This window comes from Panthera tigris, chromosome D2 (assembly GCF_018350195.1).
Source record: "Panthera tigris isolate Pti1 chromosome D2, P.tigris_Pti1_mat1.1, whole genome shotgun sequence".
NCBI lineage: Eukaryota > Metazoa > Chordata > Mammalia > Carnivora > Felidae > Panthera > Panthera tigris.
Window position 1 is genome coordinate 8137641 of NC_056670.1, and position 22517 is coordinate 8160157.

Sequence of the window (22517 nt, forward strand, 5' to 3'; positions counted from 1 at the left end):
GGCCGGGACCATCGCAGTGACAGTTTCTTTCCTGCGGTGGCGGCGGCGGGGACGGCCGGCCTGCGCGTGGCTTCCCCAGGGGCCTGGTCGGCGCGGGTTCTGCGGAGCGCGACCGCCGAGGGGCACAGGAGGAGGAGGAGGGGGAGAAGGGGGACAAGCGGGAGGAGGAGGGGGAGGGGAGGAGGGGAGAGGGGGAGCGAGGCGCGGGCCGGCGCGAGTGCAAGGAGCAGAGCCGCGCGCTGCGCGCACGAGGAGCGGGGCCGGCGCGGCCGAGGCCGGCGAGCGGGCGCTCCACGCTGGGGGCCGCGTCACCCGGCCGCAGGGCCTTCTAGCAAAAGCCACCGCGGCCCGGGCTGCAGCGGCCAGACGGATGCCAAGGCCACACGGCAGGCGCGGGGACAGCCGCCGCAGCCGCCGTCCCACGCGGGCTCCGGACCTCGGGGGGCTGCGGGTGAGTGGCCGCGCGCGCGCGTGTGAGTGTGAGCGCGCCCCGGCACGGGCGGGGGCGCAGGCGGGGGGCAGGTGCCCGCGGGCCCCTCTGCGGGGCTCGCTCGGCGGGGAGCAGGCGCGCTCTGCCGCGGCTCACTTCCTTCCTGCCGGTCCTGTGCGCGGCTCCCTGGGGGTTGCTTTCACCTTGACCGGGGAGGCAGGAAGCGGTGGCTGCCGGTGGCGGGGCGGGACTCTGGCGGTGACCTGTGCGCGTGTGCTTCTCGTTCCGACTCGGGGTGCAGCCTTGGGGAGGGTGCCGGCGTGCCGGAGGACCACCGCGCTGCTTCTGGGGTGCGCGGCGTGGGGGCTGGAAAAGCAGACCGTGACCCGCCCCTGCAGGGCGAGTGGGGCGCCTTCCTAGATGAGGTTGACTTTTATGCCATTTTCCCCTCCCCTGAATAATTCAAGCCTTAACCGAAAGCACAAAGAAGTGGATAGTCAGCTGAAACGTCATGTTCCAAAACTCTCTGAAACAACCCACAGTCCCGATCTAAGAGCCTAAGGTGCCACAATCACTGGGGGGTGGGGGGGGGTGTATTTAAGTTGTATAAGTAATGAGTAACTTAGGAAACAGAACCTCACCGAGAGGATCGAAAAAAGCCTTCTATCTGGTTGGCACTGGGGGTGGGTTGGGGACGGCTTTCTGGAAATCAGTGTCTGATGTGAGTAAAACAGACATCTTTCAACGTAAGCTCCAGTGAGCACCCTGCTTTGCAAACATCCTGCTAATCACGGAGAATAAAACGAAGTCCTAGGTTTTAAGGCGTGTCCAGAATGATCCTAGATATCGCTAGGGTGCCGTTTTAGGATCTCATGAGTCAAGGCCCGTCAAGGTCAATATGGCAGATTTGTTCTAACAGTTAAATTACACCTGGATGTTTGAGTTCCTGTTCCAAGGGGGCGGGGGTGCTTCCTTTTTCTATGGTGGTTTTACAACAGAGATTAAACCACTGTGTTCTGTTTCTTTCCAGACCTTGTTTTGGTTGGCAGTCTTACATTTGTGGGGTGGATGTTCAATTAAACTTCAAAAGTGTGCTCTGGGATTGCACTGTAGTAGGCATTGTGTAGGTGCACTAGAAAAATCTATATTTTCATACAAGTCAGTGTCTTTGAGAAAGAGGTTCCTCTTACCATTTGCTCCATTACAGCGTCTTCATTCAAAGACACAAAATGTTGTTGCAAACCTAGAAGACGACTTGGCTGCTTGCGTCTGTCCAAGTACATATACGGCAAATTGTTGGCCTCTTGGGATATACTTGAGCTGTGATTTATGTATCAGCTGGTTCTTGGGAATTTTAAGACCTGCGTTTTCTTATACTCCTTGCTAAAAATGCACCATTTAAGTTACCAGGCAGATGATTCTAGTCCGTTATTCATATTACCAACTTTGGGGCTAGTTTCTTGCCTGCTTTTGTGCCTGTTTCACAGGAGGCTTGGAGGGAGAGAGCACAGAACCATGGCCCCAGGGTATGTTCCGCAGAGAGGCTTCTCCTGGAGAGAAAAAGGTCTCTGGGGTTGGTTCCTGAGAAGACTGATAAAAATAGTTAGAGAGTTGTTCATGCTAGCTGCCTCTTTTTACTCTCAGCACAGAGGATGTAACCGACACAGCTTGGTCGTCATGTTCCTCCGTTAAGGACTCTTCCCAAGCCAATTTACAGCTGCAATCCGGGAAGTGAGGTTGATTTTTACAGGGAAGCAAAGCCTGGTGATTCTTGCACAAACTATGAGGGAGTAGGAGGAATGTGAGAGGTGCCCCCAAATCCCAGCTGCCTACCTGGAAGGATGCATTTATAAATTAGATCCATTTTAATCCACTAGGTTCGTGATTCTGCCCAACACTAGCATTTTTTGTCAACCCTGTGAGAGGTGTGTAAATAACTTCGGTTGAGACCAGGAGAAATGACTCACGGTCATCCTGGAGAATATTTGAATCAGCTTTTGGTCCCTAAGGCTAATGGATTACAGCTGCTCCATAAAGATTTGTTACATGAGTACCAATTCTAAAATGTGTGTCTTCCCAATTTAACTACATCATCACCTCTTCTAGTATGGATTCTTTTTAGCCATCCCTTGGCATGGATTACTAATCATTCCATCCAACTGAAGCCCAGTTGATACATTCATGTAAGAAGACTGACTTCCTCAAAGGGACTGTAAGAATCCCTCCAAACAAAACATAAACACACAGCACTGTGTTTGTACCCGTTGACCTGCTCATTCCAGCTGTCCAAACATGTCAATTGTCCGGTCGGACATGTGAGTGTACATTCAGAAGTCCTGAGTTGACATCAGAATGCTCGACTCAGGAATGATCTGGATGTAGCCACATCTAGATGTGGCTTTTGTCAGAAATTATTTGCACCTCTAAGCAAATCAGATGAACTTCTAGCACAGTCCTGTATCTCCTCATGCTAAGTGGAAAAGCCGGTTAGACATTTGGCAAGTTGCTAACTCTTCAAAGCACATGTTGTTTGATTTTTTTACATTTTAAATTAAACCCATGTTATGTTTGCCCATTGATGTGGTTGCCTTAGACACATTAATTCAGACTGCTGGTTACTTAGTAACTTGTATTTTTTTTTTTTATGTTTATTTATTTTTGAGAGAGAGAGAGACAGAGTGTGAGCAGGCGAGGGGCAGAGAGAAAGGGAGACACAGACTCTGAAGCAGGCTCCAGGCTCTGAGCGGTCGGCACAGAGCCCGACGCGGGGCTCGAACCCACGAACTGTGGGATCATGACCTGAGCTGAAGTCGGACCCTTAACCGACTGAGCCACCCAGGTGCCCCACTTAGTAACTTGTATTTATTAAAAGCAGCCCCTTGATCTAAGTACCAATAATTCATATGTTTTGATTTGCTCTAGTTAGCCTTTCAAGGTACTCTTGGAAATGGGTGCATTATATGACTTAGAGTGTTATACCTTCTTCTTCTTCTTCTTCTTTTTTTAATTATTCTGACTTTCCATCCCCAATCACTAGAGGTTTACCCTGTGGCTCATGATCTAATTTCAGGATGAAAGATTAGAAAGCTGTCTGAAATTTGCCCGGATATTAACATTATAGTGCATATTAATAATGGAACTTTTCTCTTGCCTAGCCTTCCTTTTATGTGTTTCAGTCAAGCTTGTTTCATTCTGAACAAAAATCAGATGAGATCCTTAATCGCTGAAAATTTTTTTTCTGTTGGGTGGTGTTGAAAATAAATATGTAAAATTAAAAAATAGCTCATCACTGTTCTGCAGTGACATAAACACTGCTATTCTCTGCGTACCGAAACATGGCCATTCTCATTAAGTAGTTGTTTGGGAAGTAGGCACTTGAGCACTTGAACAAGAGTTGAAAGCATGTTCCTGCCATGTCTTAGTAAGGCCCTTGAAAGCCAGGGTGTGCAATTTTGATTGGATGAGGTAGCCAATTCAAGGTAGGTTCCTTGAAAGCAGTAAGTGATGAAGGCATTCTTTCAGAAGAGTGTTTGGCACTTGAGTGGATTTGTAGAAGGGGGAGGGGGTGGAATCAAGTGTCAGTAATGACGGCCTGATGGCATAGCCTCCCGGTGACACTGAGAGGAGAAGGGAAAATGCCAGGCAGTCAGACCTCATGTGCAAGAGGGACGGTGAACCTGGGCACGAGTGTGACCACCCATTTGTTCCATATCTGGTCGGTCACAGCATCCTTGAGCCCTGGTGTAACCTCGGAATCTTGCAAACATCTGGCAAATATTTATTAATAGTTATTAATAAATATTTAACATGTGCAATATGCCAGACACTGGGCAAAACCTTACGTGTGTTTTCGCAGGGACAATGGAGTAGTTAGAAGCATGGATTCTTTTTGCCATTTACCAGCTGTGTGTCCTTGGTCAAGTCACTAACTTCTCTGAGCCTCTATTTCTTCATTTTTCAATTGGGATATTAATTTCTGTCTCATAGGCTTTGGGGCAGGGTTGAGTAGATGTAAATGAAAGTGTTTAGAAGTTTCTAGCACCAAGTTAAGTGCTATATGTGTTGCTGTTGTTATTAATTCATAAAACAACCTTATGGAATAGGTATCATTTTGCAGATTAAAAAACGGGGGTACAAAGAGGCGAGGGAATTGCTCAGGGTCATAGGCTGCTAAGTGATAGACTTGGGAGTGAAACCCAGGCAGAGACTCCGGTGCCTGCTTTCCGAACGTGTGTGTGTGTGTGTGTGTGTGTGTGTGTGTGTGTGCGCGCGTCTGTCTCCTGTAACCCATACCAGGTGCTGGGAACACTGCAGGGAGCGTGGAAAGTGGGGGCTTGTCGATGGAGACTGAGGGCTCCAGTCATTTCCACTGTGGAATTTGCCATCTCCAAAAGAGAATACATACCCAGATTGTTGCACAAAATTTTTGCTGGTTTTCCTTGATATTTTGGTATTTTGTAAATCCTGTGTTTCATTAAGTTCTTTATTTAAAATATATATTTTTTTAATTTTTTAAATGTTTATTTAGTTTTGAGAGACAGAGAGAGACAGAGCAGGAGAGGTTTAGAGAGAGAGGGAGGACACAGAATCCGAAGCAGGCTCCAGGCTCTGAGCTCCGAGCTGTCAGCACAGAGCCCGACGTGGGGCTTGAACTCAAGAACTGCGAAACCATGGCCTGAGCCGAAGTTGGACGCTCAACAGACAGACCGAGCCATCCAGGTGCCCCTTAAGTTCTTTATTAAGCATGGTTCCAATGTGTGTTTTCACCTGTGCTTGAAATACTGGTTATTTTTGTTTCTAACAGTTAACATATGCAGTGTATATTCATTTGTTACATCTCCTTATATTCAGTGATTCTTTGCTGGAGGTAGAGAGGATAGGTCTCCTTAATATATACTATAATGTATACATGATCTATTATTTACATAATGCATAATGTGATACTGTGTGTTTGTGTAATATAAGGTATATAAGCTTTATGCAATGTATATAGTATATACATCATATAGCATGTATTACATACATCTGTATATGTTATATAATATATACTATGTAATACATTATATTAAGGAGACACATTGTATACAAGGAATCACTGGGTACAAGGAGAGATGTTACAGGGGCGCTTGGGTGGTTCGGTTGGTTGAGCGTCCGACTCTTGGTTTCAGCTCAGGTCATGGTCTCGTGGTTTGTGGAATCGAGTCCCGCATCAGTCTCCATGCTGGCGAACCTGCTTGGGATTCTCTCTCACTCTCTCTCTCTCTGCCTTCCCCCCACTTGAACTCTCTCACTCTCTCAAAATAAATAAATAAACTTAAAAAAAAGGAGAGACATTACAAATGAGTATGTGTACATTATATAGTTGGGCAGATACCAGCATTCTGGACCACGTCTATGCCCTTCACCTCTCTCTACACTCCCAGAGTCTTGTCTCCCATTTGTGAGCCACAGTGAGTTTATAATGACATTTCATAACCATTTTTATTCAGAATATTTTATAGAATAACAGCCAAATAATTTTAGGTGTTTTTTTTTCACTTGTTGAAGTTATTATGTTTAATTAGAAGAGGCCAGATTTTAATTATAGGTGGAAGACTGCCATAGCAACAAAGAATAAAAAATCCTTAATTTCCCCAGAGCTACTTTAGAATGGAATATGTCATCACCGATGTCAATATTTTACCATTACATTAGTCCTTGTAATTCTTTGTTCTGATAAATAACTTTCAGAAATCTGTAACTGGTATTTTTTTTCCTAGGGAGGCAAAAACTTTCCTTAGTCTTGTATAAAGTTAACAGGTACTATTTTGTTGAGGAAAAGTTTTAAATCTCATCTTAAAAGATATCATCTGTGTCCTTTGACTTAATTTTTTGTATAAATTGCACATTATTATTTAACTCAAGTTCAATTCCTTTTAAAGCGACTGTTTTTAAATTTCTTTAATGTTTGCTTATCGTTGAGAGAGAGAGAGAGAGAGCGTGAGTGGGCGAGGGGCAGAGAGAGGAAGACACAGAATTCGAAGCAGGCTCCAGGCTCAGAGCTGTCAGCACAGAGCCCGACACAGGGCTCGAACCCACAGACTGCGAGACCATGACCTGTGCCGAAATGGGACACTTAACTGACTGAGCCACCCAGGGGCCCATGAAGCAACTATTTTCAGATTTTGAGAATTTAAACCCAATCTTGAAAGAGCAAGATGGTATTTGCCACAGGCCACCACCTGTGGTCGTGATGGGCCCTGGAGGCTTCATACCCTGGATCCACCCCCGGGAGCCCGCCTGGGGTTGGAAGGAGGAACCTGCTCACTGGTACTCTGTTTCTGGCCACGCCTCCCGCCCTCCTGCGTCTAGCATCTCTAGGTTGGATGGGCCTACGCGGCCCATCAGTTCCTCTTTCAGTAGCCTGGGCTGTCACCACGGCCCCCAGGATGCCAAGCAAGGCAGGAGGTTGAACGAGATGCCTCGTGGCCCTGTTCCCAAGAGAGAGTCAGGGCACGCGAGAAACACGTCTTCTGAATTAAAAAAGAAAACCTCGTTAAGGATGAAAGAGTTTGAGTTTCGGTGGATTTGGTGTTTTACTGTGTAAACCTTTGCTATGCTTTTGTTGCAATGGTATCACAGAGGCTGAACCAAAGATCCCACTCGGGCTCATGCAAGAGAAAACTCTACAGGGACCTGCCAGGAATGACTCATTTTGATGGACTTGATGACTTTCTGGGTAATTTGGAAACAGGAGGCCAGCGATGACTCATCATGAGCCCTTCCTGGCTCGGGGTGAACACTGCCTGCCTCTTTTGCCTTTACCCGTGCTCAGAAAGTCACTGTAGTGTGGGGGCCTTATGGGAGTGTAGCACTTCAGATGTGAATGGCTGAGGCACTGACTGGCTGTGCACCTGTTAGTCAAAGGCAGAAAGAAAACTGTAATGAGTAATAGCTGTTATGGTTAAATGCAGCTCCTCTAAGGACCATGTGATTTTATTCGTCCTGTTGCTAGAACTGTAGATTTTAACGCCAGAAAGGTGCATTTCAGCCACCCAGAAGGCATGGAGACAGGTCTTCATGGCTGTGGGTTCATGCTTCAGCCTTCAAATTTATTTTTGAGTCTGTCTGTGAAAGGCCGGTTGATGAGCTGTTCCTCAGTCCAGTCGTCTTTAACAGGAGAAGCAGATAGACACGATGGGTGGAACGAAGTTAGAAAAGAGAGGCCTGAAATAAGCCCTTTCTTGTAAAAATGGGGCAGAGAAACTGCTCACTGAATCTATATCGAATTGCAAGCAAACAAAACAAAATGGAAAAGATGGAAATCTCTTGGAATCCTTGGTGAGTGTGAAGCTTTGTTTTTCTGATTCATGAAACATCCAAGAAGTTAAAATATATGTTTTTAGAAAAAGTCTTTTAATGTTTATTTATTTTGAGAGAAACAGAGCATGAGTAGGGGAGGGTCGGAGAGAGAGAGAGAGAGAGAGACTGAGAGAGAGGGAGAGAATTGCAAGCTGTCTCCGCACTGTCAGCACAGAGCCTGACGCAGGCTCAAACTCGTGAACCGTGAGATCATGACCTGAGCCAAAGTCAAGAGTTGGAAGCTTAACCAACTGAGCCACTCCAGGCGCCCCTGAAGTATAGGTTTTCAAAGAAATCTTCTTTCCAGCAACTACATATTTCGTTTTCCTGTGTGACAGTAAGGCCACCCAGCTAGGCCATCAGGCCAGACCAGCTTCTCTGCATTTAGAAAGCCTCTGAATAACCACCACTGCCTTAACAATATCGTGGAGGAAGAAAGGCACAAGTAAACTCTGACTTCATTCTGGAGAAACTTGACTCGGAGAGTAATTTACCAAAATCCACGCATCTGGGAACCGGCAGGGCCAGGATTAGCATCTGGAGCTACCTACTAAATTTAATTTAATTTAATTTACCTACTAAATTTATCGACTTAACAGAAGTATAAGTTGTCTGATTATGAAGTGATACCTACTTGTGACAAACTGTACAGACATGAATGAATTGAATGTGAAAAGTCCTTCAGGATCCCATCGTTGAGAGAACAGCCTGAGAAACATTCAGCGTATGTTGGTCAGACTTTTTTTCTTGCAAATGCCCGTATATATCAACTACCCACTGATGAGTATTGCAAGGATGGAGTCCTACTTTCTGTTACTCTACAACTTGCTGCCCCCCCTCCCCCCCACTTAATGCTATAACTGGGACATCTTCCTGGTTCCGTGCATATAGATGTAAGTCCTTTCTAATGGCATCCTCCATTCTACAGATTCTTTATTTTAAGTAACAGCCTTTTGATGGCTATTTTTACTTCCTAAATTTTCATATTTTTAAACCATGCTGCAATGAGAGAGAGAGGGAGGAAGGGGTGTGCGTGCGTGTGTGTGTGTGTGTGTGTGTGTGTGTGTGTGTGTTATGTTACTTGGTCTAAGGGGAAATCTTAGAATTGGAATTACATATTATAAACAGGAATGCATATTATAAAAAACTGCCAAGTTTTCCTCCCATCCTCATCAATATTTATTCTGATCAGTCATGAAAATGTTATTAATCAAATAACTGAAGTTGTCCTGCTCAAATCTGCAGTTTCGTAACTATTAGTGAAATGAAGCATTATTCACATTACTTGGTATTCATGTTTCTCTTATGACGCGTTCATTCCATTTTCCTGTTTTTATTCAACTCTCTACCTCTTTCTTACTGTTCTGCAAACAGTAAGAGGTAATAGATGTTATAGGGTCGCAAGGGACGCAAACTCTTGTCCTTCTGTTCGTTTCTTTTCAGAGGGATTGTTAAGGTACTAATTGGACCTGAAAAACAATAGTTTAAAGTAATGTCAGACTTCCAAAAAATTGCAGCAATATAATACATGGAATTTTTGTACGTCCTGTAGCCCGTTTTCCCAAATGTGAACCCGTTTCATTATCACAGTAGTTGTCACATCTGGAAAGTAATAGTCTCACGTTGCTCTGTCTAATGCACAGATCTCAATGCACGTTTCTTTAGCAGCCTTCTGGCCCGGGAGCCCCTGCAGAACTGTATTCTCTTTCAGTCTGAAACAGTTGCTCTGTCTTTAATCATTGTGACCCTTTCTTAAGAGCGATAGCTGGTTGTTTTATGGAAAATCCCTCCATTTGGGTGGGTGTGATGTTTCTTCATGAGAGAGAGAGAGAGAGAGAGAGAGAGAGAGAGAGAGAGTGTGTGTGTGTGTGTGTGTGTGCGTGTGTGTGTGCACAGTGGCAGATTGGCTGTGGAGTTCAGGAACCAGGAAGACTCAGGGTGGCCATTTCCACGTTTCACCAGGTTTTGTGCAATTGACGAGATGTGGGTACCATTCATTGAGGTGGGGGAGAGGTTTACTCTGCTCAAGTCGAAAGCACCAAGGTCTCCGGTTCCTGGAAATGTCACATGTACAGTATCTTTGCGTACTTTTGTTCCCGTGCTTCACTAAGTCCACTTAACTCCTAAGGTCTATAGCTTTTCCTCAGAATTTCTCCCAAGAGCTATTTGTTCTCCAGTCTTCTTACCACTCAGCCCAGACTTGGGGGTACCTCATCCACAGTCGCATATCATCCTAGGGGGTGCCTTTTCCTCTCCTCTGGAAATTTATCCATTGCTGCCAGACTTTCTTCTTTCAGCTCTATGGAAGTGTAACTGGTAGAAATTACTTTCATTTAATAACTACGTCCTGAGTGCCCAGTTGGGGCAGATCACCTTATGGGGCAGAGTTGCGAGTTAAATAAGAAATTATGCATAATCGAAGTGTTTCAGGGCCATTTTGCCTAGTGGTGAAAAGCAACCATAGCCTGGACTTACTCCTTACAAAAAATGAATTCCACACAGATCAAAGGTATTTATTCAGAAATACCCAGTCAGGAAAGTACTGGAAGAAAAGATGGGTGGACATATTTAAAAAAATTTTTTTGTCATCAGTGAGTTTGAAGACTTTCTAAAAGATGATGAAGAACCCAGATACCATAAAGAAGAGATGGAACCCCTTAACAGAGTAAAGTTTAAAGTTTTTCGCACAAAAATTAAACGCCACCTAAACTGATAAATGTAGAAGGGAGGATGGAAATAGAAAAGTCACCATTTTCAAACACCGCAGTAACAGCTGTTCCAGGCAAGAATCATCTGTGGATGCTGAAATTAGTGGGCAGACGCACGTTTGTATACTCCCGAACTCCCTACAAGACACTTTATTTATTTTTTAAAATTAATTTATTTTTTAATTCACATCCAAGTTAGGGTTTGCACCAAGTTATGGTGCAACAATGATTTCAGGAGTAGGTTCCTTAATGCCCCTTACCCATTTAGCCCATCTCCCCTCCCACACTACAAGATACTTTGTAACTACAAAGGGAAAAATGGTATCTTCACAGGGGAGAAGCCTGGCACTTAACCAAGAGATCAAAGTTCGCATCACCGATAAGGGGGCAAATCAACGCCTCCTGATGCATTGAGGAAGACACGCTGTCATTTCTGAGGTCGTTTTTGCCCCCCAAAATGCACAGCTCTCTGTGTTTCCTGTATTTTGTCTTTGTAGCAGTTACCACGGTGACCACACCTCTCCGCCTCACCCCTGCCCCAGCAGAATGTCAGTGTCATAAGATCGAGTGTTATCTCTTTGGTTACCATTGTATCACTGATTCTTAGCACAGACTATCGGCTTATAAATAATACTGTACAAACGAATGAGGGAGTTTACTTGGAGCCAGTGGTATTTGTGGGAAAGATGCCTTTAGCCTTGGAACGTAGTGACAAATCCCAGTTGGAGGTCCCGGTGGAAATGGATGGAGAGCATTTGAACCGTGTTGCTAACACTCACGTTAAGCTTCAGTTCGAGTCACGAAAAAAAATACGTCCTATGGAAGGAAAGCACGTTCACAGAAAAGACGGAAGGTTAATAGTTGAGAGGCACGGTGAGGGAAGACATAGGGGAACTTTCCGGAGGCCAAGGCCGGGGCTGGTTCTGCAGTAGGGAATGTTTGGCTGACGAAGGCCAGACTTCCACAAGGGTCTTTGTAACTGTCTTGGGGCAGTTTTATCTGTTTTTGATGTGCATCGAGGGCTGCTGGGCTGCTTGGTGAGAATAGAGATCTGTGGGGCCCTTTTCTCAGGAATTCTGACTCGGTGGGATCTAGAAATCTGTTTCTTGTGACAACCACACTCCTCCTCTACCGAATAACTGCGGTGCAGGTGGGCCGGGCACCACACTCGGAGGAGACTTTATGCCAAGGTAGGAGGATGTCAGCTACCGGGCAGGAAAATAGGAAGGGAGTGACTGGTGAGCAAACGGGGCCCGTGCCGACGACTCTGGCAGCACTGGGTAGGGGGGCAGCTCTCGAAGCATTTTTAAACGGACTGCGAGGGAGGAAACGGAAAGCTATGGAGGGGAGGGACTCGCCTGTTTTGCTCGCGTTCGCCTCATTGCAAACCAAAACATGTGAGCGCAGCTCTTTGCAGGGACATGTTGAACAGTTACAATTCCTGTGGTCAGGGGCCGTAGGGAGAGGCGCGCTGAGAAGTATTCCAGCCAGCACGGCTTTTGAGTAGTAGTGCTGGGCTCCATTCGTCTTGGTCAAGTCCTGTCCTTAGGAAATTGATGAAAATTAAATAAAACTGATTAATGATGCCCCAGGACTGACCTTACCTCTGAGCTTCAGGCAACTGGCGGGCAAGAAAATGATGTTATTTTTGTAATGTATTCTGACTCATTATGCTTCATTGAATTAGATAACTCCTGGGTAGTATTCCATTCCAAGCTTATGGCAGCAAAAAAAGGAAGTATGTGAAAATATACATTAAAGTTTAGTGGCTTACGGATGGCCTATATTTAGAATGCAACTATTTCCAGGAAATCTGAGTATCTCAACAGCAGAAAAACAAAATTAACATGCTCATATGGATTTAAGATGACGAAATAATTGGGTACAGATAGGAATTTCCCCCTGACCCTCCAATTCATTTTCTAAATGAATACAAAATGTTTTATGATGCATATTAATTGGATCATCTCATTAACAAGAAAACATACAGAATCCTAAATTAGCACATGTATGAGCATATGAAATGCCTTTTGAATACCACGATTTAGAACTTACACTGAAAACCAGCAAATATTTTGAATTGGTAGAATAATTATGTATTTGAATTTCTCGACTACGTCTTCCAGTTGGTCGGTCCACAGACACCCAATCATTCTGCCTAAAAAATAAGCGAGGGAATGAATGCCCTTTTATGTATTTGGCAGAGAGAAGATTGTGAATCAGAGCTCTGTGATGCTGAACTGAAATTTCATTTCTTTTTTATTTTCAATGCTTAAATACATTTATTAAAAAATCATAAATCACAGAAAACGAGGAACCGTCCTCAAGAAGTTGAAAATGGTGGCTTAATTCTAAACATGGTGAAAGGGATAAAGTGGTCCAGATAAGAAATTAATAAAATAAGGTTGCAAGGATAAACCAAGCCCAAAGCTGATTCTTGGGAAACATCAATGAAAACCTCATTTCTGACAATATTAACCCAGAGAGAAAGGAGAAAACCCTCCAATAATTAACATTAGGAATGAAAAGGGATCCCTAACCACAGAACCATTAGTAACTTAAAACCTCTGAAGAGAACACCATCTGCATTTGGATAAAATGGAAAAAAATTAGAAAGACTACTAACATCGACTGCAGGAGAAAGGAGGAAACCTGAATATTCCCAATAACCATTAAAAAAATCCAATCGGCAGTTAGAAGTTTCTCCCCAGATGCCCCAACTCCTACCGCACCACCAACCTCCTCCATTTTTATTCCCGGATCAGTTGATTTTCAAGGTGTGACATTTCATTTCCAAAGTAAAGCCTATCGTCCTTATCCATGCCCCAAGGGTTTGACCTTCTCCCGATTTCACCATTGACCGGCCGTCAGATGCTATTTGAGCCTGAACTCAGGGACCCTGTGCACCTGGTTCTGAGATCCTGCTCTACCATTGGCTCATGGTGCTTACCTGTCCTGGGCTCTTGTTTCCTCCTCTGTCGCACGGAGCTGATGGTGGTCCTTTGTTGACACCAAGAGTCATGCTCTGTGTTCTACAGGCATCATCTCATCTTTGCTTCTCAACAGCTTTTTCCTGGTTACTGTTCCCAGGCCCACTTCGCCGTCCGAGAAGCCGTGATCCTGTAGCGAGTGGTTGGAGTCAGAACTTGAACCCAAGTGGTCTGACCCTGGAGGTTGCCCGTCTCCTCTCAGTTCAGCTGCCGAGAAGGCTCTGGAGAGGCTCGAGATCCTGTGTGTTAGCCCATTCTAACAGTTAACCAGGGAAGGAAAGCTTTCTGTTACTACGACTTACTCTGATGATGATAGATAGCTCCTTTGCTGTATTGAAGGTGATGTGTCGTCCTACAGTCATACCTCACCTGCCCAGAACTTGGCTTGCTCTTATCTAGAAGACAGCAGAGGAAAAAAAAAGAAAAGTAAGAAAATGCTCTTTGCACAGCCTGTTTGGAAATCACGGAGCACATTCACTGTGATCAGCACATAGTTTACTCACAGGGAGACTCCTTGAGATCTGTGTCCAGTCTACACTTTAATGTTACAAGTGAGTTTAAATTATTTTATCAGTGATCTAAGACTAAAAGGACAGAAAGACTGGGGCGCCTGAGTGGCCCAGTCGGTGAAGCGTCTGACTCTTGGTTTCGGGGTCCACGTGACGATCTCGAATTTTGCGAGTTCGAGCCCCACGTTGGGCTCTGCGCTGGCAGTGGGGAGCCTGCTTGGGATTCTCTCTCTCCCTCTCTCTCTATCCCTCCCCTGCTTGTGATCTCTCTGTCTCTTTCTTTCTCTCTCAAAAGTAAACAAACATTGAAAAAAAATAAAAGCACAGAAATACTGAGGTCAGAGACATTTCATAAAGAAGTTCTTTTTAAATTGATTTTCTACACAGGTGCCAATTAGAAATGGAGTGAGGCGTTGCTGTTGGTACGTTGAAATAGAGTGGAATCATCAACAGTTAAATAATATTTATATTTTAATCAAAGAAGAAGGTAATATCGTGGCGATCTTTCCTTCAAAAATGGTTAAATCTCACAAATTTCTACTGTTGCTATTACTTTTGAATTTTTTTAAATGTTTATTTCTGAAATGTGACAGACATCAAGACTGGAGGACAGAAGCAATTAACCTGACTTCTCTGAGAACTCAGTGTGAGAAGGGACTGCTTTTCTCTGATGTTTCTCCTGCACGCCAGGAACTATAATGGAACTTTTATTTATTACCTTGTGTATTACCTCACATATATCTGCCTTTTATGTTTAAGCTTCCTGTGGAAAGGTGTTCCTCCCTTCCATTTAATAGAGGGAGATAAAACGCACAAAAAAGATGTCACCGCCCTCCCAACTCATGAGTGGTCGAAGCTGGATTCTCCGACAGGTGTATTTGGCCCCAAAGCCTAAGCTGTTGGTGCTGAAGGGCTGCAAGCACTCCATTCTGGTGGCGGGATAGAAACGATGTCACGCTATGAGAAATCATTACGTTACGGCCCACGGGAGACTCGATAGCTTTCAAGGTAGCCCAGACTTTCCTCGGAGTAATTTCAAACATGCGTCGGGAGTGGTGATTTATTTAATAACCTTTCCTGCAGCAACCGCATTCTTGCTGATTGATCTGGTCTAAAGCCCAGTGTTGTGGTGTGTCTAACCCGGAACATCCCTCCCTCCAGGGACTGGAGATGAATGCCTCGTAGGTCCTCATAGGTGGTACTCACGAGTAGAGGGGGAAAATGCAACCAAAGCTGTTTCTGGTTTTCTCCTCAAGTCTCATATTCACCTCATCGGTGCTGCAGTACAAATAAAGTGCCCTCTTATTTGCAAAGACATGTTTATCTGGACCAGCGCATTTCTGATGTGCAGATACCTACGATGAGTATGAAAGACGCATAGTAATCTTTGGTTTTCAGGTCTGGAATTTGTATAGCTTTTGAAAAGGACAGCAAGCGTGGGCCTCGGTCCTTTTGTTCCTAAAGCAGGTCCCAATCTGTAAGAGAGTGACTGACGCGGGGGAGGCATCCTTCCGTCTCTGTCATTTGAGGCATGCAAATGACAGCTCACCCCCTTTTATCTGAATCAGGTTATGACCCTGCCGCTCAAAGCCTAGGTTATGGTCGTTTCCTTTATTCATCTCCAGCAAAGTCAATGGCGCCGTGTTCTTCCTGCAGGGGAGGGGCAGGGAAAGAGGGAGACACGGCACGTGAACTCTAACCCAGTGGGGACAAGAAAGGCTGCCGGCTGGCCAACTGGGAATGGGAGTCCAGGAGGTGGCCGTGGCATGGGGCTGCTCCGGCCTCCCTCACCTGCGGGCAGGACACCCCTGCTTTTCCAGTTCATAACCACAGCCCTCTGGTCGCCCGCTGTGCCCTGGAGAAAACGGCCCGCTTGGGAACTCGCCTCACTGGCTCCTGTGCCTGCTGGGTCTCTAAGGAGACTGCTGAGTGCCTGGTCGACTCCTCTGTGTTCTGGAAAATATGGTTTTGTGTGTGAAAGTGGGTCAGAGTTCTGAGCTTCGACGCCTAAAAAGGTATTAAAAAAAAAAGAAAGAAAAGAAAGGAAAGTTAAGGGATGGGACATGTCACAAAATACACACTGTGCTAGGTCAAATATTTTCTTCTTCATTCTTGGCATTATTTGCTGCTGGTTTTCTCTTTTTTAATGTTTATTTATTTTTAATTTTTAAAATTTACTCATTTTGAGAGAGAGAGGAAGAGAGTGCCACCCAGGCACCGTTTATTTATTTATTTTGAGAGAGAGAGAACGAGCAGGGGAGGGGCAGAGAGAGAAAGAGGGAGAGAGAATCCCAAGCAGGCTCCGCACTGTCGGCACGGAGCCTGACACGGGGCTCGGTCCCACGAACGGTGAGATCGTGACCTGAGCTGAAATCAAGAGTCAGATGCTTACCCGGCTGAGCCCCCCAGGCGCCCCTGCTGCTGGCTTTTAATTCAAAGGCAGAATTGTAGAGCTGCTTCCGCACCGTGTCGGGGAGAGTTGGGACTTGGTGACATCACATGGGGACCCCCAATTCCACAGGACTCTGCTACTGGGCTGTAAAACTGGGGACGCAGGGAGAGTCAACTCTCGTCACCTCGGAGCTGTGCAGTGTCACTATGGGGAGGGCTCCTGCCTCTCGCAGGCCACCCTCTTTCCGTCCCCTCCTCCCTGGGCGAGGTTGGGAGCCGTTCGTCGGTTCCACGAGGTCCTCGTCGGCTGGGGCTGCTGGGACGGGAGTTGGCCTTAAGCTGTTCCGTGTGAATAGACGTGGTTCTGACCAGCTCCCCAAGCCCTTGTGTGCCAGGCTTCCCGGAAAGCGGACCCTCCCCTGACTCCTCTTTGAAAAGGTCTTTGGAAGAGGAAGACGGTGTGTGTTGGGAGGCGGCCGCCAGGAAAGGGGGCGGGGGGTGCAGGCAAACAGACGGGGGCTCTAAAGCAAACAGAACTCTCGAGAGCTGCGGCGCAGGTCAAGTGTATCTCTGGGCTGCGGGTTCGAGGTCGTCAGGTGGCAGGAAGGCGGGGTCCCCTTGGGGGTGGCTGGGATGGAAGCCGGCTTTCCCGAGGGGTGTTTGCCGTCGGCTGGGGGCCGCTGTGAAGTGAGGGAGTGGGGCCACGACGAGCGCGGCTGTGGGCGAGGGAGGTGACCCTGGGGGGGCGGGAGGGGGTGTCCAGGAGGGACGCCAGGCAAACGGATGATGCAGCGAGGCCGGCCCCAAAGGCCACCCCTCCCCCGGGGCCCTTCACCTGCGAAGGGAGCCTCCGTGTCGCTGGTGCGTGAAGGTGACCACCGCCTGCGGCCTTCTCGGCGCCTCGCTCCGCTGATGTCCGGCCCTCCAGCCGCAGCGCTGACTTCTCTTTAGCGCCCGCGGTCATCTTTGCCCTGCTTCCCTCCGTGGCTGCCGGAGGGCGAGGAGCTGGACCGCACGGTGTGGCCGGCGTCCTGCCAGCCTGCCGTGCCGTCGTCACACGGGTCGCTGCCTTTCCCCAAGTGCCATTTGCTTCCAGCGATGACGCTTCTGTTGTCTGCCCGTCCTCGTGGCTTCAGTGTCCTCTGCGGGGACTCCACATTCTCCTGGCTTCATGCGCTGTCACCACCTCCCCGTGTCACCAAGACACCATCACCTCTGCCCTGGATCCCTGCGGTGGCCCCCTCACCGACCGCCGGCTTCTTCCCTGGCACGCCCGAGGGGCTTTTTAAAATTATCATGCCGGGGCGCCTGGGGGGCTCAGTCGGTTCATGTCCGACTTCGGCTCAGGGCATGATCCCACACGGTTCGTGAGTTCGAGCCCCACGTCGGGCTCTGTGCTGACAGCTCGGAGCCTGGAGCCTGCTTCGGATTCTGCGTCTCGCTCCCTCTCTGCCCCTTCCCCGCTCATGCTCTGTCTCACTCTCTCTCTCTCAAAAATAAATAAATACTACAAATTAAAAAAAAAAAACACTCTTCTAAAAAAAAAATAAAATTATAATGCCGTTTGCATCACTTCTTCGCTGAACCCCCTGAAAAGTCCCCCGTTTCAGTCCAAGCAAGAGCAGAGGTGGATATGGAGACCTGTATGCCTACTCACCTTCCTCGCCCCTCTGGCTTCATTTCCTCAGCCTCCTCTCTGCTGCAGCCAGCAGCCTTCTTGCTTTCTCTCAAGACTGCTGATGCGTCTACCCCAGGGCCTTTGCACCATCTCTCTCTTTCCTCTCCCTCACCTCCTTCAAGCCCTTGCTTCATTTTTGGATTCAGAGTGAGACCCCCTCCCCTGCCCTCTGCTGCCCAGTCGACCCCTCCCCAGGGCTCCTGGTTTGCTCTTTTTCTTTTTCCAAAAGCATGTGTTATCTTAACTTACTGTACAATTTATGTAAGAGGATTATTATTTATCTGTCTCTCCCGGCTAGACTGTAAATGCCACGAAGGGCAGGAATCTTTGCCAGTTTTGGTCATGTCCCGCGTGCCTAGAACAATGCCTCGTGCATCCTAGATGGTCAGTGGATGTTTGTTGAATGAATATATGACTGAATTAATGAACAGGTGTGTATTAAGAGAATTAAATGAGCTGCCCGCATGTTCTTGAAGGCTGGTGCATTTGGGGGACGTATTTTAGACCTTATTTGAGCCGAGTATTTACTTTTGCTGTACGTCTGGGAATGTGATGGGGCAAATACTGTAAACTTTGTTTCTTCATTCACTCAGCAAATATACATTTGTAGCAGGTGCTGTTCTAAACTCAGGATACAAGATACAAACAAATAAATGTCCCAGGTACTGGGCCTAATGATGCCAGATCCTCTGATATTTTATTTTTAAGAGAAGCTGAAACCTGAATTTGTACATGAAATCTCCCAACTTGTAAATATCGTTAACTAACTTAAAAATTGCTTAATTTACCCTAACAACCAAATGAAACATTCATAAGAATCAAATGTTGCCTTTGGGGCTGTAGCTTGTGCTATCTGTTAGCTAACAGAAGGTTCGGACCTTCTAGAACCTTCTAGGTACGTGGGATCTCACAGGCTGGGCAGGATTTGGGTGAGCTGTGAGGACAAGAGGAGGAAGGGGGGATGTTTCTGCTACTCCCTGTAGCCAGGGCGGAGGGGTGGAGGCAGGACAGGCCGAGTGAGGAAGGGGCGATGACGGAGGGTGTGTGTTTCCACATCCGCACTCGTCACAGTCTCCCCTGGGCTATGCTGAATCATCCTTTCCAGGTGAAACACGTTGCATCTGTCAGGATGCAGGCCCAGCTGCCTAAACAAAGAAACAGGGTTACACAAGACAGAGACGCGTCTCTGTCGTCATGGTCTGAGGGTCAGCAAGCTGCAAGGTTCCTTCTCTTCTGGCTTTGCCCTGGCTCTCGCTCCTGGCCGTGCTGGCTCACCTGCCCCTGTGCAGCCACATTCCAGCCGGCAGGAGGGGCAGGAGGAGGCGGCCCTTCCTCCAAGGGCGGGATCCAGACTGTGATCCCAGTACTTCTGGTCACACCCCCTTGGCAGGGCCTGGGGACATGGCCACACTGAAGGCCAACACGGGCTGGAAAAATGTAGATTCTACCCCGGTGGCTATATATCAGCTAAACATTATATTTTTCTGTGAGGGAAAGAGAATGGGTCTCACAAATATCAAGCAGTCTGTGGCATCTGTTCTTCTGGGTCTTGGGTTCTGTGAGGTCAGGCACCTCTCACTGTGCCCTCGGTTTGTTTGTTTGTTTATTTATTTATTATTTTATTTTATTTTTCACTTGAGAGAGCGAGAGGATGGGGAAGTGGCGCAGAGGGAGAGAGAATCTTGAGAGAGAGACAGAGAGAGAGAGAGAGAGAGAGAGAATCACGCCCAGCGTGGAGCCCGATCCCGTGGGGCTCGATCCCCTGACCTCGGGATCATGACCTGAGTCGAAATCAAGAGCCGGATGCTTAACCCACTGAGTCACCCAGGTGGCCCCGTGCCCTCAGCTTTTTAATTATTTTAGCAGGACCCCAGCAGCACAAGTGGAAGGTGATACTCGACATGTAGTTTCTCTCTTTTAGATTCTTCTGGCCCACCGCGTTTCTGGTTAGATTCAAGGAGCCTGGCGAGCTTTGGTTTTGTCTTGTTTGTTCTCACGGCTGGTCTAGAGCGGCAGTCTCCAAACTTCTTGGTCTCGGGACCCCGCTGCACTCTCGAAAATTACCAAGGATACCGAAAAGCTTTGCTTACCTGGGCCATATTGATTTAGGTTTACCGTATTAAAAATTAAAACAGACATTTACAGGAATATGCAAAGAAGTATTCCATTCACTTGCGCCGTCTGGAAGTCTCCACTGCAGAGTTGTGAGGGAGCGATGGTAACGGAGCAAACAATGTTTTCACGGTATTATGAAAATAACACTGACCTAGCACATCCCTTACAAGGATGTTGGGGATCCTACACTTTGACAGCTACTGGTCTAGAGAACACAACCTGGTTATGTGGACTTGGGTAATTGTATTGAAACTGATGAGAGCTAGGGTTAGAGATTAAAAAGCATATTAAGACAGGAACTCTGCCACTGAGTAGTTAATGGTGCAAAAAAAGAAAAAAAATATGTTGACCGAACAATCTATAAACGTCTTTCATCTTAGATTGAGGGGAGTTGGTTTCTATTTATGAACTAGAAATAACTTTTCATGTGGGACTTAACAGTGATCGGTTTGCATCTATGAGAAGTGACTAGATTCTGGTGTTTAAGATATACTGCATTAAACATCGGAGACATTCAGAAGCTCGTTACAGAGAGGTTGGTGTGAGTTTTGTGCGCGCTGAGCATTGTTTTTGGCCGTCCAGCCCTGAATTTACCTTTTCTTTTTCTTTTTTTTAAAATATAATTTATTGTCAAATTGGCTAACATACAGTGGGTATAGTGTGCTCTTGGTTTTGGGGGTAGATTCCCTTGGTTCATCGCTTACATACAACACCCAGTGCTCATCCCAACAAGTGCCCTCCTCGATGCCCATCACCCATGTTCCCCTTTCCCCCATCCCCCATAAGCCCTCAGTTTGCTCTCTGTATTTAAGAGTCTCTTGTGGCTTGCCTCCCCCCACTCTGTAACTATTTTTCCCCTTCTCTTCCCCCGTGGTCTTCCATTAAGTTTCTCATACGTGAAACAAGTTTATCATATATGAAAACATACGATACCTGTCTTTCTCTGCCTGACTTATTTCACTTAGCATAATAGCCTCCAGTTCCATCCACGTTGCTGCAAATGGCATGATTTTATTCTTCCTCGTTGCCAAGGAGTATTCCATCGTATATATAAACCACATCTTCTTTACCCGCCGAATCTACCTTTTCTCCCAGTGGAATCTACCTTTCTCACTCCTGTGGAAATGTAACGTGCCAGATATCTGCACTTTCTGGTGCCAGGCTGGAAACCTCATGAATCAAATATACCTGGGCCACATCTTAACAATCAATGCCTGTTGGTGGGCTTAAAACTGATGGATTCAGAGTCCTTGTGGGTAAATCCTAGGAATCTGCATTAAAATTTTTTTCAATTTTTGTAATGTTTATTTATTTATTTAAAAAATTTTTTAATGTTTATTTATTTTTGAGAGAGAGACAGTGCAAGCCAGGGAGGGGCAGAGAGAGAGAGAGAGCGAGAGAGAGACAGAATCTGAAACAGGCTCCAGGCTCTGAGCTGTCAGCACAGAGCCCGATGTGGGGCTCGAACTCACAAACCATGAGATCATGACCTAAGCCGAAGCTGAACACCCAACCAACTGAGCCACCCAGGCGCCCCCCCCCATTTCTTTTTAATGTTTATTCATTTTTTGAGAGAGAGAGAGACAAAGCATGAGCCAGGGAGGGGAAGAGAGAGAGAGAGAGAGAGAGAGAGAGAGAGAGAGACAGAATCTGAAACAGGCTCCAGGCTCTGAGCTGTCAGCACAGAGCCCGATGTGGGGCTCGAACTCACGGACCGTGAGATCATGACCTAAGCCGAAGCTGAACACCCAACCAACTGAGCCACCCAGGCGCCCCCCCCATTTCTTTTTAATGTTTATTCATTTTTTGAGAGCGAGAGAGAGAGAGAGACAAAGCATGAGCCAGGGAGGGGCAGAGAGAGAGAGAGAGAGAGAGAGAGAGACAGAATCTGAAACAGGCTCCAGGCTCTGAGCTGTCAGCACAGAGCCCGATGTGGGGCTCGAACTCACGGACCGTGAGATCATGACCTGAGCCGAAGCTGAACACCCAACCAACTGAGCCACCCAGGCGCCCCCCCCCCATTTCTTTTTAATGTTTATTCATTTTTTGAGAGAGAGAGAGACAAAGCATGAGCCAGGGAGGGGAAGAGAGAGAGAGAGAGAGACAGGATCTGAAGCAGGCTCCAGGCTCTGAGCTGAGCACAGAGACTGATGCAGGGCTCGAACCCACCAACGGTGAGATCCCCCCCGCCCCACCGTCGGTTTGCACAAAAAGGCTGTAAAACTCATGTGCAGGCACGTAGCTGGCGTATTCATGTTCTGTTCCTGCTTTACACATCACCACAAGCTTCGTGGCTTGAGACAACGTACATTCATTGCCTCAGAGTTTTGTGGGTCTGGAGCCTGGGCACAGCAG

General features: G+C 46.8%; 1 protein-coding gene across 1 annotated transcript in view; it reads left to right on the forward strand.

Moving 5' to 3' along the window:
* Positions 1-221: 221 nt before the first annotated feature.
* STAMBPL1 (STAM binding protein like 1) overlaps positions 222-22517 on the forward strand; it is a 46928-nt gene continuing 24632 nt past the window's right edge. Inside the window, 1 exon segment of the mRNA XM_042960565.1 lies at positions 222-451. The gene's annotated coding sequence lies outside the window, so the exon portion shown is untranslated.